The sequence below is a fragment of the Sorex araneus genome, chromosome 1, assembly GCF_027595985.1.
Source record: "Sorex araneus isolate mSorAra2 chromosome 1, mSorAra2.pri, whole genome shotgun sequence".
NCBI lineage: Eukaryota > Metazoa > Chordata > Mammalia > Eulipotyphla > Soricidae > Sorex > Sorex araneus.
The window spans coordinates 59500228-59514917 of record NC_073302.1 but is presented as its reverse complement, the minus strand read 5'-3'; the positions used below and the strand labels follow the sequence as shown (position 1 = coordinate 59514917).

Genomic DNA, 14690 nt, shown 5'->3' with positions numbered 1-14690 from the left:
GTTTCCTCCTTAAGTCTTGGTCCTCCTATCTGATGATAGGGCTGAAACTCTAGCCTCCACCCACACCCTCCCAGCTCAGGCACGTAGTATAGTGCCAGCTCGGCTCCCTCCCGAGCGCAGCTACTCACTCCAGCAGCCCCAGTGCTGATGATGGAAGGAGAGGCTACTCCGCCCCCCCATTCCCGACCACTGCTCCAGCGCGACCCCCACTCGCCCACGCCAGCCCCTCCTCGCCGCAATCCTGCTGGGATTACTATACAATGTAGGAGGGAGGAGGGGGAGGAGGAGAATGGATTGAATGCTTTTTGAAGAGAACAGGAGCAAGAATTCATATCCTCACCCATTACCCACCACCCCCACCACCCCAACAGCACACATACACACAGACCCCAAGACACAAAGCCACACACACACACACACACACACACACACACACACACACACGCACACAGTCCGCAAGACACAAAGCATCTCGCGAACTGAGCTTCCCGGGGCACATCCGGTATTCCGGGGCTGCAAAACAGCAGACAAAGGCTCCCCCATCGCCGCGAAGGGGAGTGGAAAGGGATGACGGGGGACGCAAAAAGCAAAATGCTCCCACCAACGAGAGCTACGGATACAAGGGCCAGGAAGGAGCCACGGGGATGGAGGTCGCCAGGCGGGAAGGCAGGTACCAAAGAGTGGCGCGTTGGGGGCTCCCAGCCGCCGTCTAGGCGAGATGCCTGTCTGGGGGCATTCTCTCCACCCCCACACCGCACAGCTCAGCACCGCGTAATCAGGGGCGGGGGGATCGCAGGGATGACGGCGAGGGGAGGGTGTCCAGCCGGGAGCGCGGCCCCTCCAGCGCCCAGCAACAGGCTCTCGTTTGCAGCGCGGCGCCCAGTCCCCGGCTCCCGTGCCGGGCACCCTTACTCCGCCCTCCCCTGAGAGGGGGAAAGAACAACTTTTAAACCGTTCCGATTACGCAGCAGCCAAGAGGGGATGGGTGCACCCGAGGCTGCGACGACAGAGACTCGAGCTCAGGGACTTTGCGAGCTGCAAAGGAAACTTCTAGGCCCCTTCCTTGGAAAGAGTCGGACGCACAGCGGCTGCCCCGCACCGCCCGGCCGCGCAGGCTGGGACAAGGGCACGGTGCCCGCCGGCCGCCCGCCCCGCGCTGTCCCCCGACCGGCGCGCGCGTGGGGGGGTGTCGCGGGGGCGCGCTCCAGCCTCCCGGCCCGGGCCCCGGCTCCGCTTACCCGGCTGGCGGCGGCCGCCTGGGGAGCCGGGGGTCGCCGGGCACTCGGGAAGGCTCGTCTCGCCCACGCTCGCTTTCGTCGCTTCGGCGGCGGCAATGGCCGGACGCGGAGCCTGGGGGGCGGGGGGGAAATGCGCGCCCCGACCGGGAAACTTAATCCCGCCCGCAGCCGGCAGCCCGACGCCTGGCTCCCGCTCGCCGCGCCCCCTCCCCCGCGCCGCACTTGCGCCAAGCCGGGCCGCCCGGGCTGCCGGGCTGCGTGACGCCTGCGGCCAGCGGGCGCGCCTCGGCCAATCAGGGGGCGCGGCCCAGCCTGCGGGGCCCGGGTTTGAACCGGGTGGCTGCGGGCACTCGGCCTGGGACGTGGTCACTGGGCGCTGATCGGTTGCCAGAGGAGGCAGACGGTGTCCCGTTACTTTTCAACGCCGGATAGCAAAGGATGGTAATTCTGGACCAGTCACACACCACCACTCCCCCCTTCTCCCACACCACCCCCCCCCCCCGTGCAATTTTGGGAATATACGTGTTCTAAAAATATCATTTGCGCCTGTGAAATTCCAATTTCTCTGATGATGCTTCATGTTTCTTTACTGACTCTGACAACCTGTGGGAATTGGTAGTTTCTAGTTCAGGGGACGTGTGTGTGTGTGTGTGTGTGTGTGTGTGTGTGTGTGTGTGTGTGTGTGTGTGTGTGTGTGTGTGTCTTATGAATGGTATGCCATGTTAAAGTAGAAGGGGATGGTGTACAAAAGCGCTCTAGTGAAGATGCATGGAGTAGTTACTAGAAGAACGGTTGAATGTTTCTAAGTAACTTTTAGCACCTCAGTAAGCATCCTTAGACCTATGATCCAATCATAGAAATAAGCATGAAAGGATTTAAAATATGCAGAAAGGTAAAAAACACTGCAGTTTTGTTTCGTGACACTGTCTCTGATATCTTTATTTTCTGAATCTCATGAATCTTTTCTATAAATAAAATTGGAGAGAAGGGACCAATATGACAATAATAGTTATAAATGATCACTCTGGACAAGAACTGAGTGTTGAAAGGTAAAGGGATATACATGGTAGCCTTTCAGTATCTGTATTATAAACTATAATGCCCAAAAGGGCAGAGGGAGAGAGATGAGAGAGAGGGAGAGGGAGAGGGAGAGAGAGAGAGAGGGTCTGCCATGGCAAAGGGGAAGGGGGAAGGGTGTGGAGACTGGGGACATTGGTGGTGGAAAATGAAAACTGGTGAACTGATCGTGTTGAAACATTATAAACTGAAACACAATCATGAACAGCCTTGAAACTGTATCTCACTGTGATTCAATTAAAAAGAAATTTTATAAAAAATTAAAAATAAAAAAGAAAATTACGCTTTCAAATATATTTTGGTTACTCAGAATTACAGTTTAAAATATGATACATATAAAAGACTTTAAGATATTGCATAAAAGTTCTGTTTTTCTGTGACCAACTCATAATTATTTTCTGATTGGCTATGAAAATATACAACTAGATTTCTCCAATACTCACCAAATATTTGAAAGCACAGTCTAAAACCATGCAAGTCTTTAATGGGAAACCAAGTTGAACTCCATTTCTCTTTTACTTACTGCCTTCCTGTGTATCTTTCCTCCCCACATCTAGCAGTGCTGCCATTCCTGGCGATGCTAGGAGCCTGGGGATGCAGACAATAAAATAAGGACCTAATACATGTTAGACATGTGCTGGTCAACCATGGGAGCCATGTCCCTCCTGGGTCCCAGGTTGGTGATTTTGCAGGCACATTTTCAAAAAAACAGAAAAATAGGTGATTGGCCTGCAAAAGATTTGGGATAAAGTGAGCTCAGTGGTCTACAAGAAGCCTTTATCATTGGGAAAGGTCCCCTATGTTTTCACAAAGGTGGACAGCTATTACCCCTCCCCCACACAGAAAAATAAAAGTACTGATGAGATTTCTTCAAACACTGAGATTTATCGCCTCTTCTTTTTTATTTTGTTTTGTTTTGTTATATTGTTTCTAATTCAAAATTAAGTGAGGGTGAAAGGGAAATAGCATCCCAGATTATCTTTCCCTTTGCTTTTTCAGCACTTCTCTATTTTGTATAATCTTCCCATTAGCGCTCTCCAGTTTGAGGAGGGGTGAGAGAAGAAGGAAGGGTGAAACAGGGAGAGAGAAAAAACATTTCCTTTTCTTATTAATTTTTTTTTATTTTGCAAAGTAGTTCACAATGTGTGATTACATATTCGAAGACCAATCCCACCACCATATTTCTGATGTTCCCATCCCAAACCCCAACCCCTGCCTCAAAGCAGAACCGAAATAATATATTTTCTATTTGTTGATGATGATGATTTGTTATGAAAAAGTGCTGAAAATGCTACAAAATGTTCCTTAGAGGAAAGAATGTGAAGATTGTTGTATTTCACTCAGGGGCCATTAAGGTCTTCTATAAGAGATCACTAACATGTTAAAGGTTGAGCCTTATATGCTTATATATATATATGTATATATATATGTGTGTGTGTATGTGTATGTATGTATGTATATATATATGTATGTATAAGTCTGTCATCCCGTTGCTCATCGATTAGTTTGAGCAGGCACCAGTAACGTCTCTCATTGAAAGACTTATTGTTACTGTTTTTGGCATATCCAATATACACGGGTAGCTTGCCAGGCTCTGCCGCCCGGGCTCCATAACTCTCGGTAGCTTGCCAGGCTCTCTGAGAGGGGCGAGGGAATCGAACTCTGGTCGGCTGCGTGAAAGGCGAATGCCCAACCGCTGTGCTATCACTCCAGCCCATATGTATATATACATATGTATGTAAAAATATATTTCCCTCTAAGACTGGTTGTCTGCTATTTTGAACCCCATCAAATGTGGTGCGATACTTCTGGAGTATGGGCAGGGTGGGTGGTATAAAGTGTTGTATTCGAGGCCATGGGGTCCTGGAATAGGTTCGTTCTTGGGTGAGGCTCAGCCCCAGCATGTGAAAAACACCTGTGAGCGTGGCAGTGGTTGAGTTCTGGAGTTTTTTGGCTGCCAGGGCTGGGTCCTTGGGACGAGGAGGGGGTCTCACCCGCCCTCCTCCAATGAAACAGCCTAGCATGGGGTCCAGCGGCATGGCTATGGCGAGTGTCATCAAGGGAGAAAACACTTCTTTGCAGTTTATCTCATTTCCTTTTTCTTGAAATCCCTCTACATCCTGGCTTCCAGCCCCACCGTTTCACCAGGTGGAGTCTTTCTTGCTAGGGGTGTTGATGACTTCCCTCCACTTCAATCTAATGGATGCGTTCCTCTTCGCGTATTCCCTGACCTATCAAAGGCATGTACAGTTGGTGAACGTTCTCCTATGGAAGCATCTCCACCCCCTATATTGGTACTACCATGGATATTAATTACTACTCTGGATCAGTTAGCAAAGTGCCCACTTGAAACAATACTATATCAGAAGACTATATATGTATATGTATATATATATATGTGTGTGTGTATATATATATATATATACACACACACATATATATTGACGATGTTTCTTCAGATTAGTTCTACTACAAAATCACAAAACATTTGGGGAGTATTCTATATAAGTGTCTTAATATGCAATATTATCTTCCATTTGTCCGAAGACAGAAGACCCTAAATCCTGTTTGAGTGGGAATCACGCCAGCTCATGTTTAGGAATTTCTCTCACCTCTGTGCTAAGGTTTCACTCCTGCAGGGTTCAGGAAACTGTTTATGGTGCTGAATAAACTTCTCGGGCACTTTAATAAATAAACAAAGCAAGCACCTTAAGCTCTCTATTATCTAACCAACAAGAGGATCCTATTTTATATATTTATATATTTAGTGGTAAGCACACTGAGTGGTGCTCAGGACTGACTTCTATCTCTGCATTCAGAGATCACCCTTGGCAGGGCTCAGAGATCCATATGTGTTGCCTGCTGGTGACCAAATTTTAGTTGGCTGTGTGCAAGGCAAGCACCCTACCCACTCTAGGGTACCACTGTACTATCGCTCCTACCCCAGAAGTTCCTAAATATTATGGAAACAGTATGTCAGTGCGATGTATTGCTCTGGTTTATGACTATTTTTAAGTTGAAGTAAAATCTTCCAGAAGTAACCAAAGTCTAAAACTGATAACAAAGAATCTCTCTACAGGAATCCTTTTCTAAGGACTAAGTGACTTTGGGGGAGCTCTAATTGTAGCATCATAGACTATTTCCATACCATTAACCAACTGTGACTCTTAATAATAATGCTTCATTTAAGTGCAAACTAGATGGCATATTTTTGTCTCCCTCTGCCAAAGGGCTCCCAGATAGATGACAAGCAGGCGCTACTGATTTATTACATTTTTTGGAAAGATTTTCGCATTCTGTTTACTGGCTGACTGACTTTATGATTTCAATTGGCATTTAGGGTCCTTGGGGTATGAATGCATTTTTTTGCCACTTTGATGTTGAAAACGAGAGATAATTTTTAACTCTGTTTTCCTCCATGGAAAACAGGGAAGATTTTTTGAAAAACAAAAGGATAAAAGACATGATGATAAATACGTGTGTATTTAGAGAAGAGCTGTTGGGGGGAGGGACTGGCTAAGAGAGAATCTCAGGTATGCGAAAAATGTAAGAATTCTCTCCTGAGTACACATTGAATAATCTGTCTCTCTTCACATAACAAACTGTTTCCAGAAGAATAGAAGCACCCAAACCGACCCTGTATTAGGTGGGATCTCATCTCTCTAAGGGAAATGGAACCACTGGCATTGGGAGGTTATGACCTTTGGACTTAGAATTCATTATCTTTTGTTCCCTAAGAATTCTGATGTGGTAAGGAAATCCAGGAGAAGGGATTGGCACCAGGTTATTTTAGAGGAAAAATGCATCTAAATGCTATCCCAGAATCTCTGAATTAAGTTTATGTAAGCTAGAGTGAAGTGTTCTAATCTCTCTTATAAAATATTTATTTTGCACTATTCATTCTCTCAGGGTGTAGTTAGTCCTCCAAACAAACATCAGGAAAAACAAGAGGTAACAATAATGAGAAATGCTGTTCAAGTTGCACAGTCCTTTTCCTCCTATGTCATAGTAAAGAAAATAATCTGGGATTTTGGAGACCATGAGTCACTGAATCAATATTACTTAGAAGCTATTCCATTTCTTGCAGTTCCATTTGTAGAAGATTCATACGATTCTCCTTTAGTGTTCACATTAGTTTGAATTAGTTTTTGCAATTAAAACTTTTATTGGTGATTAAAGCTGTTATTTGCAATTAAAACTTTCAAACTAAAAAAGATAATACATTTAAGCTATTAATAGAGACTTCATAACTACTTATAAGTTTGCAAATATCTAATTTTGAAGGAAAAATTCACAGTGGAGTTTGGGGGGATCATGTATTACTGGAAATCAAACCTTAGAGCTTATGTGCTTAGCAAAATATGTGCTCCAAAACAGTTGATTTGTTATTGATACCAAAATTTGGGCTTGCCTTACCTGTACCCTGGGGTCTAGGTCCGCTCACAGAAATATTCTGTCTGGTGTCAAGGTCCCACATTCAGTCCAAGTCCTGGCAATAAAATAGCTCGGGACAGTGGTGCTAGAATCTACCAGGAACATCAAGTTACTCTGAGAAAAATTAGAGCTATGCCTGCCAGTGATAGGAAGAGAGCCAGCAATGTGGTGCTGTCAATTGAAAATTTCATTTTTTTTCAAAAATGATTGAAGCAAAGTGTCATCAATTTCTAGTATGCCTCATTATAAATTAATGTCTGTGTTTACTAGATGAAATTTCCCACTAAAGAGCACACCAAAATTTCTCCAGTTGTTGGAAGTTGTTTCAAAAAATTAAGAATATAATGAAGGTAAAAGTTTCTATCGGTGAAACTGACTGAAAAATATCAACTCTGTCTGTTCTCATGGCAAGCATAAATTTAAGGATGGAAGATGAACTCTGAAGATCAGATTTTCTTAGTCATTGGAAGCCTCCCTTAATTATCATTCAGTTTAGTCCAGTGTCTATGTTGCTTTTTTGTTGACACTAAAGGTGTTTGGTTAAGGTACTTGTTGTTCACATGGCAGGCATTAGTTTGATCCCTGACACCACATTTGGTCCTACAATCACCACCAGGAATGATCCCTGAATACAAAACAAGAATTAAGGTCTGAGTACAGCCATGGATGGTCCAATCCCCACCCCTTATCTCCCATGAAACCCCAAAACAAATCTTATCTTAAATTGTCTCCCTGAAAAATCAGTTGATTATTGATATTCTGATCTGTTTACAATGAGACAGTAAAAGGCACCTGGGGGCTTTTTACACATGGAAAGGTTTGTCTAATACATCATTTCAAAAGCCACATCACTACACAAAAGGCTTCTAAATTCCCAAGTGAGGAAACATTTGCTGAGAGCCTTGTGATATAGATAGAAAGGACACTTCTGGCTGTTTGGGACTTCAAAGAATTCTGCATGAAATCCCTCTCCCCCTCCCCCTTCCCTTCCCTCCCCCTTCTCCTTCCCCTTTCTCTCTCCCTCTCCCTCCCCCTCTCTCTCTGTAGGCACATGTATGTGATAGTAGTGAGGATGGAAATATTGGTTGCTCCAGTCTCCAGCTTTCACAACTAACATTTCCTTCCTCTCTCCCATAGTACCTGATATTTCAATGTTCCCAGCTTCTCTGTAGTTTTAATGGAGAGCTGACTCCATCCTCAGTTATACTACCTTTGTTCCTGTGAGAGTGCTTCTCAAACTACCTGTAAAGGGTAAGAATTTGTGTTTTTTAATTTATAGTTACTGAGGAATTGCCAACTAATGAACCTAAAATGAGTAAGAAAATGACTTAATGTTTGTATGTTGTGTCAATGTTAAATTGCTCTAAATATTTTTAAATAAACTAAATAAAACTTTAGTTTATTTGAGACAAGGTGCAGACCACATGGGGAACAGTTCTTCAGGGCCTAGTTACTCTAACTGTGGTTCATAAACCAGAAAAAAAAAAAATCCTATCACTTGGAAATCATTGAAAATGCAGAATCTAGGGTAATACTCCAGATTCAGTGAATCAGAATCTTTGTTTTAAGCAGATTTCCAGATGATTTCTAGGTACATTAAAATTCTTAGGCAATTACTGCTTTTTCATCTATTTTTTTTTGGGGGGGTGATGGTGTTTGTTTTAGTTATTTGTCATTATGAAATGCCTCACTCTCCCTAAGCAGGAAGAGTTTTCTTCTGAGCATTTGAGGGTTGTATCTCCTCACTTGGATACAGATCCTCTATGAAGACTTCAGGTTTTATCAACCACTATTATTTTGTTTATGTCATTCATCTTCTTAAATTATTGCCATCCCTCACCCTCAGCTAGAATGTAAGGTGCGAAGGGGAGATCTCATTTGTCTCTTTCTGATCCTTTTTGCCTATTGGTCTATTGGTGTAGGGTACACATCACTGCTAATGCTGTTTACTCTCTTTCCCTTAAAAAAAATTCTTTTTTTTTTTTTCTTAGACCACAGGTGGCCGTATTCAGGGATCATCCCTGGAAAGACTCAGGGGACTATGTCAGCAGATGCAGTGCTAAGTCACCAGATGCAATGCCAGCAATTGAATCTGATTCAGCCCAAATCAGCCCAAGTCAGCCCAGGTCAGCTGTATGCAGGGTAAGTGGCTTCCTTACCCTCTGTAAGGCTTTTGTTTACTTTCTGTCCAAGCGCTAATGCCTCAAGGCACCAAGTGCTTTCTGTGTATGTGTGTGTGTGTGTGTGTGTGTGTGTGTGTGTGTGTCACTGTGACGTTGTCACGAAAGCCCAACCCAAACTAGCTTATAAAGGAGAAAGTATGCTGAGTTATGTAACAAGAACAGTCCAACTTGGGCATTGTTTACAGGCATAATCCAGTCCACACTCTGGGCCCTTTCCTGTCTGGTTCTCTCAGCTCTGCCTGTATCTCCGTTACAGCCTTATATCCACACTAGGACCGAGAGAGACACGGCAGTGACTAGCCAGCTCTAACCTTTACAGGGAACCGTGTGCAGAGATCATCGGGGGCAGTTGCTCTCTATTAAAGAGCTAGTATGAACTTCTGTTCCCTTGAGGCTGGAGTGAGTGTACAGCAGATACAGCATTTGGCTGGCACTCAGCCTCTGTAGTTGACCCCAGTTTTATCCCTGGCACTACATACAGTACCCTGAGCACCTCAGGGAATGATTCCAGAGCTCAGAGCCTGGAGTAAATTCTGGGCACTGCTGAGTGTGGACAAAAAAAAACAAACCTCACTTAACATTCCTTACATTAAATTGGTTTCTTCTGTTTTTCTAAATACATACACAGACAGGTATGATAATGGTATAATTACAAAAATAATATATGTATATATACATATATCCACACAGGCAGAGCCTGGCAAGCTACCCGTGGCATATTTGATATGCCAAAAACTGTAATGATAGGGCTCATTCCCCTGACCCTGAAAGAGCTTCCAATCATTGGGAAAGACGAGTAAGGAGAGGCTGCTAAAATCTCAGGGCTGGGGTGAATAGAGTTAAATAGAGTAAATCGATGAGCAATGGGATGAGAGTGACACTGATCCAGGGATATACATATATACATATTTTTAGTGTAGATTTCAATAAGTATTGATCATAACATACATCTATAGAGACACCAACCAAAACACCATATAAAATATTCACAACATCCAGAAAGTTGCTTGCTTGCTTTCCAGCTAATAAGAACTGTGTCTTGCCATGACATATAGACAAAAAGAAAAATACAGAATATTGATCCTGATTTCAACTTAAATGGATACATATCATTTAATAATTTACATTAGTATTTGAGTTTTTAATATTGTATAGAATGTTTATTTTAATTATGAGAAATTTGAGGGTTATCCCACTTTAAATATTTGTGCTTGAGGTGTGAACTACACTCACCTCTCTTCCGTCTCCCTGGTTGTAGCTGTCTAGTCCACAAACCTCTTTCTGTTTCTCTAACTATGTCTCTCTTACAGTATGAACTCTGCATATGTTCTTTTCACATGATGGTCTTATAATGGCAGAACTTACATGGCAGTTGAAAAGCACCCAGAATAAGAAAAGAGGAAAATCTACATTTCCTGGAAGAGAGAGGAGGTTTGATCATGCTATATGCTGGAATACAGAAATGAACAGTGATAAAACAAGTGTTGGCTGTTTAAAAGGGAAAAGACTTGATTTAGAAAATCCCAGATTTCATAGGAAGAATGCACCAAAGTTGGTTAGCTTTTGCCTTATTTGTATAGATATCTTCTTCTTTTACACTTCGCGTGTAGTGATATATGGCCACAGGAAAGCCCCCCTTCCTAACCTTGATTTCAAAATTAAGTTTTGAAAGTTGCACCATGGGGTCTGAAATAATTCAGTAATTTAGACCACCTGTCTTTCAAACTGGAGCTGAAAATTTGATCTCTGCATGTTATTTGCACCTGGCAGCTCTGCTGTCAACAATCCCCAACAGCAAAAAATTTTACCAGTTAGGTGGTAGTCAAGTGTATATGAAGCCTAGCAAGCATCCTACATGAAGCTTACAATGAAGCTTGAGAATCAAGATGAGGAAGTGCAAGCCTTGGCCAGCAGCCATGTGAGCACGGAAGCCAGAGTGTGCATGAGCAATAGAACTAGAGTGTGATCCACTCTCAGCAAAGACATGTACAAGAACCAGAACTAAAGAATGTGACCCCAAAATACTGCAGTAGCTATGAGGTTGGGCAATTCAGCCTCATATGCAATTGTAGCAAGAATATTTAGTTCTATATGTGTGACCTAGTCAATGCAACCACAACAAAGAGAAGAGAAGGGGAAAACTTTTAATTAAGGAAAAAAAGTCCTTTGAGGCTAACTTTACTAGAATGCACTGCACTAGAATGCACTTATGATCTGATTAGCGATAAATATTTATTGATTTTTATTTGTTTGGGGACGACACCCAGAGCAGTAGTTCATCAGGTAGGGCTTTGCTTTGTACACATCTGACCCAGGCTCAATAACTGTCACCCTGTATTCTACTTTGCCAGGAGTGAACCATGAACACAGAGCCAGGATTAGCTGTGAGCACCGCTGGATATGGTCCAAAAAATACAACAAATAAATAAATTAAACATCAAGAGTTAGAGCAGGAGCCCAAGGTCAATTTTTGGCATGACATGGCACCCAAAGTACTGTCCAAACTAGCTGAGAGTAGCCCTGAGCACCAACTAGTGTGGCAAAAAAGTAGATAAAAATACCTTATTTAGTATTTGTTATTAATAGGATATCATAAGGGTAATTCTGCTGATACTATAGTCTTGCTGGATCTTGATTGGGATCTTCATACATCTGTGGCCAGGTCAGGTTGGATGACCCAATTCACATTGCTGAGAAATGGCAGCAAGTATTATGGCAAGGGGTTATGGGTATGAAGAGAGGAATAACAGGGGTCTTTTATGTAATCAATTTATAATAAAATAATGAAAAATATGTGTCTACATTTGCAGGGACAAAATGTCATATTGGGAAATATACCTATTTAAATATTTTATTGGAAACAAGAAAATATTTTTAAATGAATTAGCTAAGCACTCAAGATTGTTCGAAGCATGTTTATTGAATATTCCAAAACAAAATAGGGAAAAATAAAAAAATGTGAGAGAGAGAAAATGAACATAACCGTATCAGTTTCAGTGTTTTAAGTTTGTACATGGAAAAGCAAATCTCATGTTAAGATAGACACCCTGCTGAAAAGGAGAAAATATTTGCACACAAACTTAAAGAAAAAAGAATAAATACACAAGATATGTAAAGCATAAGAAGCTCATTAACAACAAGAAAAAAATTATCACAAACTGGAGAGAGGAACAGACACTTCCCTTAAGAGGACATGTGAACAGTCCATAGGCATATATAATAAAAATATTCTTTGTCTCATATTATCAGGGAGACAGCAAAATGAGATAGCATCTCATACCAGTGAGAATGACTTATATCCAAAAGACTGGGAACAATCAGTGTGGTGAGAGATGTGGTGAGAGAGGTATCTTTATTCACTCTTGGTGAGAATGTCATCTGATTCAGCCTCTATGGAAAACAATATGGAGACTTCTCAAAAAAACTAATAAAGTTTCTATTTTACCAAGTTATTCCACTTCTTGCCATTTATTCTATTAACACACACACAAATTCAAAAATTTATGCACACCTGTGTCACTGCAGTGCTTAATACAGTGTATAGAAATGACTCATGTGTCCAATGACAGATGAATGTATAAGAAAGTTATCTGCAAGGGAAACTTTTGCAGCATTGAGGAAAGATGAAATATTGCAGTTTGCGCTACCTTGAATGGAACTGAAAGATATCGTGCTTAATGAGATAAGTCAGAGGGAAAATTAGAAATACTAGATAATCTCACGTACCTGTGTACAATAGGAAAATAGACATTTCTAATAAATAGCTATATTTTGGCCTAGAATTATACAAGTCAGATTACCAAGAGGGAAAGGGGAAAGTGGGAGGATGAAGAGTTGGTCTAGAGGTAACAGAGAGTAGTTTTAAAGGATATTGGTAACTTTGGTGGTGAGGTATGGGTAACTGGCAGTTAACACTATTAGAACCATGTTAACTAACTACAATAATAATTTTTAAATGACAATACATTTCGCACACACATAAATAAGATCAATATACCAGTAAAAAAGGTAATAAAAATACCAGTAGACGTAACACAAAGTGAAAGAGAATTACTGAAGATATTAAAAATATTAATGAGCATTGCAAAAATTATATGCTGAAACAACCAATCCTATGAAAAATAAAAATGCCAGAAAAGTAATATAGCCAAAATATAGAAAATTCTTTATTAAATATGTAATCTTGAGATATAATTCCTTCAAGATTAATAAACAAATATATTATCCAATTTGTGACTTACCACAATTATGGTACTTCATAGTAATAGTAATAAAACATATATTATAAAAATAATAAAATATGCATAAATAAAATTAATAAAATTGAATAGAAAAAATACAATATGCTCACTATTTGAAATAATATGATCATTTGCCAAGAAAAGTGAAATTAGGGCGTAATTTTCAATACTTAAAAAACAAATTCTTATACAATCTAAGACATGTTTATATATGTAAAATTATACACTTATGCACATTTATTACATATACATTTGTATATGTATTTGAGAACTGTAATAAGAGAATATGAAGAAAGTTAATGTTTTTTTTCAAAGTAGTCATAGTTTAGGGGAAACCATGCTGAAATAAAACTGAAAGAATAAAATGCCGGGCACTGGAGCAATAGCACAGCGGGTAGGGTGTTTGCCTTGCATGCGGCCGACCCGGGTTCGATTCCCAGCATCCCATATGGTCCCCTGAGCACCGCCAGGGGTAATTCCTGAGTGCAGAGCCAGGAGCAACCCCTGTGCATCGCCGGGTGTGACCCAAAAGCAAAAAAAAAAAAAAAAAAAAAGAATAAAATGTCATAATAATTGCTCTACTAAATCCAAATCTGAATTATACTTTATAAAGCAATAATATTTTAATTTTAGGATATAATCCTTTCTACAAACAAAAATATTTGCACCATATAGAACATAAATTTATTTATATATTGTACTTGGACAAAAATAATTTGCTGTATTTTTCTTATTTCAACTACAATCTGGGCTGGAGTGATAGCACAGCGGGTAGGGCATTTGCCTTGCACACAGCCCACCCAGGTTCGATTCCTCCACCCCTCTCAGAGAGCCCGGCAAGCTACCAAGAGTATCTTGCCAGCACAGCAGAACCTGGCAGGCTACCTGTGGCATATTCGATATGCCAAAAACAGTAACAAGTCTCACAGTGGAGATGTTACTGGTGCCTCTCGCGCAAATCAATGAGCAACGGGATGACAGTCATACAGTGACAACTATAATCTAGGTAGTCATAACAGTGCTAAGCTTAATGGGATCAATATTTAAAATTATTGCACCCCTTCCACCAACAAAGTGCCCATAATGCTCCACTACTGCCCCTATGTCTCTTCTAGTCTTCTCTTCTTTTCCTTCCCTTCTCTGTTGTTTGGTAAATTTTTCTGTATTCCAGTGCTAAGGGTTTGCCATGGCTCAGTACGTTGTCTATGTTCTTCTTTTGATTCTATATTACATAGGTGAGTGATATTATTTAGTATTTGTCCTTCTCCCTCTGACTTATTTCACTTAACATGATTCAGTCACATTACAGCAAACTTCAGGATTTCATTTTTCTTACAGCTGTATAGCTTTCTGTTGTCTATATATTCCACAACTTATAGTATCATTTTCTGCCATTGGGTATTTGTGTTGATATCACATTGTGGCTACTAGACTAAGTGATGCAATGAACATGAGTGTGCATGTGTCTTCTTATAGACATCTACACCAAACACAACACCATTACTTTCAAAACATAT

General features: G+C 41.3%; 1 protein-coding gene across 6 annotated transcripts in view; it reads right to left on the bottom strand.

Annotated features, from left to right (window-relative positions):
- Window positions 1-1436, bottom strand: part of MPDZ (multiple PDZ domain crumbs cell polarity complex component) — a 182100-nt gene extending 180664 nt beyond the window's left edge. For all 6 annotated transcript variants that reach the window (XM_055133728.1, XM_055133721.1, XM_055133732.1 and 3 more), the window contains exon 1: window positions 1239-1436. The gene's annotated coding sequence lies outside the window, so the exon portion shown is untranslated. The remainder of the gene's footprint in view (window positions 1-1238) is intronic.
- Between the last annotated feature and the right edge of the window lie 13254 nt (window positions 1437-14690).